Below are 4953 nucleotides of genomic sequence, written 5' to 3' on the forward strand. Positions count from 1 at the left end.
AAAGATGTAAAAAACTTATACACTGAGAACTATACAAGACTGTTCAAGGAAATCAAAGAAGACCTACATAAATGGAAGAAGATTCCTTGCTCATGGAAAGGAAGACTAAATATTATTAAGATGTCTATCCTACCAAAACTGCTCTACACATTCAACGCAATCCCAATAAAAATCAACACAGCATTCTTTAAGGAACTAGAAAAACTAAATGTGAAATTTATTTGGAAAGAAAGAAGCCCTGAATAGCCAAAGACATATTGAAAAAGAAAAACGAAATTGGAGGAATCACACTATCTGACTTCAAAATATAGTACAAAGCTACATTAGTGAAAGCAGCATGGTATTGGTGTAAGGAGAGACACAATGACCAATGGAATCGAATTGAAAGTTCTGATAGAGAACCTCATATATATAGCTATATAATATTCGATAAAGCCACCAAACCCTCTCAAATGGAGAGAATGGTCTATTCAACAAATGGTGCCTGGAGAACTGGACATGCATATGTAGAAGAATGAAAGAGGATTACTAACTCACACCTTATACAAAGATCAACTCAACATGGATCAAAGACCTAAATATAAGAGCCAAGACCATAAAGACCTTGGAAAGCAGTGTAGGGAAACATCTACAAGACTTTGTAATAGGAAATGTCTTCATGAATTTCAAACCAAAAGTACAAGCAGCAAAAGAACAAATAGGTAAATGGGACTTCCTCAAAATTAAAGCCTTCTGCACCTCAAAGGAGTTAGTCAAGAAAGTAAAAAGGGAACCTACACAATGGGAGAAAATATTTGGCAACCATAGATCCGATAAGAGACTTATAACTTGCATATATAAAGAACTCCTATATCTTGAAAATAAAAAGATAATCAAGCCATTTAAAAAATGGGAAAAAGATTTAAACAGGCACTTCTCCAAAGAAGAAATACGAGTGGCTAAAAAGCACATGAAAAAATGCTCCAAATCATTAGCTATCGGGGAAATGCAAATCAAAAGTACAATGAGATACCATCTTACTACCATAAGATTGGCAGCTATGGAAAAACAGAAGAATACAAATGCTGGAGAGGATGTGAAGAAAGGGGAACACTCAACCACTGCTGGTGGGAATGCAGAAGGATCCAACCATTCTGGAGGGCAGTTTGGCGGTTTCTCAAAAAACTAACCATAGATTTGCCATATGACCCAGCAATTCCACTGCTGGGTATATACCCAGCAGAACTGAAGGCAGGGACACAAACCGATATATGCACACCAATGTTCATAGCAGCATTGTTCACTATCGCCAAAAGTTGTAATCAACCCAAATGCCCATCAACAGATGAGTGGATCAATAAACTGTGGTATATACATACAATGGAATACTACTCAGCTTTAAGAACAAATACACTACAAACACAGGTGATAACATGGATGAATCTTGAGAACCTTATGTTGAGTGAAGCAACCCAGGCATTGAAGGACAAATACTACATGACCTCAATAATATGAAATAAGCAAGCTGCCTCAGATAGCTGGGGACTAAAAGATAGGCTTACAGGAAATAGGGGGGTAGAGGAAGGATGTAAGCTGACATCTACATGGGTGAAATCTATGATAAGCTGGAGGTAAGTATGTGTACAAGGAAGGGATAAAATGGGGGCATAGGGTTACCCTTGAGTGGGACTTTGGGTGTTTCACGGGGGCTAGGGATGGGCAGAAGGGTAAGATTGACCAAGAAATTGGGGGGAGGGTGGGGCAACACATGAACATAGGAGATTGTCAGGTGTTCATTGAGAGTATAATGCTGAGAAAACCTTTTCAAAATATTATTAGGAAAGTTACATGTTTAAGATACTCGAAGGGGATAACCTGATGCAGGACAGACTCCTAGGGAATATGTGAATGCTCATTTTGCCAGAGTGGGTTATACCATTGGGTAGAGACCCATATAATGAGAGTGAAGGTAGACCCACATCCTGGGGAGGACTAATGCCATCAAATAGAGGGAACTGTATCTCTCAAGAGAAATGGTGGCTCCCAGGGCATTAGGGCAGATGAGCGGGTCAGGCCCTCAGCACTGGTGCAAGTATCTCTGAATGTGGCTCCTCAGGAAATGAAGATTGACTGTCACTGTGGGCCACAAGGGGAGGGGGAAATAGATATTGAATAGATGGAACCAGAGTAAATGTGAGGGCAAGGGAAGTGTTTCATAAGAGTACACAAGGATGGATATAAAACATGTAATATTACACCAAAAACACATAGGGGACGACAAACTAATAATGTAAATCATAATGTAAAACATAGGATAACTAAAAAATTTAGAAAACTGCATAGCCTAGAGTATAAACCACAATGTAAACACAAATATTACCTTGTTTGAAAGCTATTGTCTAAATATCTGTACATCAGTTTCAGTAAATATGATATGAATAAGTAAAAGATTATCTCTGTGGAAGGGAAAAGGTTTTATAATGGATATGTGGGAGTACTGTATATTGTATATATGAATTACTGTGCTCTAAGGCTCTTGTGAAGAGAAGCTCAATAATTAGGGGAAAAAGAAAAGAAATAGATAGGATGCAGAATTTTTCCAAATCAATATATATTCTATATCTAACCTTTAAACTCATCGCTATATTCCATTTTCTATTAAGGGACCTGACATTATATTGGGCTTCACTGTTCAGGAAGTTTTGGATCACAGAGTGGTTCAACAATGGCAGCAGAGGAATACTGGTATGGGATGTTATTGACAGGGGACATATGTTTGATAGGGAGTTATAAAAGGCATGTGTCCACGGTGCTTGGAAATGTTTGGATATACTCATACTGGAAACAATTAAAAACAACAGCTGGGGGGATACTGGCTTCCTGGCAGGGGGAAGGGGCTCTGTCATGGTCCCTAGGGGAGCAGCAGCAGTCCCCCAAGTACAACAGCAAGGACCAGGAAGGAATGAGGATCCAACAGTGAGCCCCTGATACTAATGACTATACTTGTGAGCCTATATGCCTGAAATAAGAACAAGGCCTAGAGCAGCACTGTGCCTAAGGGTTCTCTCCTGACAGCCTCCGTGTTACTCAAATGTGGCCAGTATCGAAGTCAAACTCAGCATGTAAATGCAATGCCTTCCCCCCAGTGTGGGACATGACACCCGGGGATGAGCCTCCCTGGCACCGAGGGATCACTACCAAGTACCAGCTGATGACATAACTAGAAAACGACCTTGAATTAAAGGTTCAACGTGGACAGCAGAATATCCCTGTCTACATATAATAACAGGAGTTAAAAATGCTGTTTGACCTAAAGTAAGGGGGAAATGGAAAGGACAAATGAGTTTATATGGCTATGAGTCTCTAAAAAGAGTCTGGAGGTTATCAGAAGGATTGCCCTTATGCACACCTGAGCAGAGTCTCCGAGACAGATAAAGTAGATACAACCCCAGGTATTGGTTCTTTTGAGGGCTAAAGAGACCCACAGGTTCTATGGTCATGGCAAATGGAGTTCACCGCCATGTCAGTTGGCCCTTCTTTGGAGCTGGTGTTTCTGCGTGATGGAGGTGGACTCAGATGTGATCTCTTTTACAAGTCTTTTATGCTACTTTACTGGTATTGTGTTTGGTTCTGGGGTTTAAGATATATCTAGGGGATTTGAATCTCTGGACTAACAATATGATAGCCATGCCCTGAGCCTCAACAGACTTCAGCTCCCACACTCTGATTTATTGGACTTACCCCACTCAGCTAACATGGAGTTGAAGAATGTCAACCACCACACCATGGAGCCTAGAGTGCTTACAACTGAAAGCAGGAGAATTGCATCCAGTATCCATGTGGAATCTAAGCCCCCTCTTGACATAGATGTGGAATGGACAAAACCAAGCCAAGGTCCACAGGAAGGAGGAATACAGTAAGGATTAGAGTGGACTTAATGGTATTCTTTTCATGAACTATTGTGGTTAATAATTGAGAAAATGTGGCACTGGTGTGGAAAAAGTGGCCATGGTGGCTGCTGGGTGCAGGGAATGGGAGGAAGAGATGAGATGTGGAGGCATTTTCGGGACTTGGAGTTGTCCTGAGTGGTGCTGCAGGGACAATTGCCAGACATTGTATGTCCTCCCATGGCCCACTGGATGGAACGTGGGAGAGTGTGGGCTATGATGTGGACCATAGACCATGGGGTGCAGTGATGCCCAGAGATGTACTCACCAGATGCAATGGATGTGTCATGATGATGGGGGAGAGTGTTACTGTGGGGGGAGTGGTGGGATGGGGGAGGTGGGGGTGAATGTGGACCTCATATTTTTTGAATGTAGTATTTTTTTTAACAATGAATAAATAAAATAAAATTAAAAAAAAAAAAAGCAAAGTCCAGGACCAGATAGCTTCACAGGTGAATACTACCAAGCATTTTGAAAAGAAGGAACACCAATCCTGTTTAAACTCTTCCAAAAATTTGAAGAGGAAGGAAAATTACTGAACATAGTTTATGAAGCCAACATCAGCCTAACAGCAAAGTCAGATAAAGATACTAGAAGAAAAGAAAATTAGAGACGAATCTCTCTAATGAACATAAATGCAAAAACTCTCAACAAAATACTTGCCAATAGAATCCAACAGGATCAAAAGACTTATACATCATGGCCAAGTGGGACTTAATCCTGTAATGCAAGGCTGGCTGAACATAATCAAATTCATGCACCCTATTAACAAATCAAAGGGGAAAAAAACCCACATCACTATTTCAATCGATGCAGTAAATGCATTTGACAAAATCCAGCATCCTTTTTGAGATAAAAAACTTTAAAAAATAGGAATAGAAGAAAAATTCCTCAATATGATAATGGGCATATATGAAAAACCCACAGACATTATGCGTTCATGGACTGGAAGAACAGATATTGTGAAGATGTCAATCTTACTCAAACTGATTTATAGATTCAATGCAGTAGCAATCAAAATTCTAAC

Source organism: Dasypus novemcinctus, chromosome 24, assembly GCF_030445035.2.
Source record: "Dasypus novemcinctus isolate mDasNov1 chromosome 24, mDasNov1.1.hap2, whole genome shotgun sequence".
Taxonomy (NCBI): domain Eukaryota; kingdom Metazoa; phylum Chordata; class Mammalia; order Cingulata; family Dasypodidae; genus Dasypus; species Dasypus novemcinctus.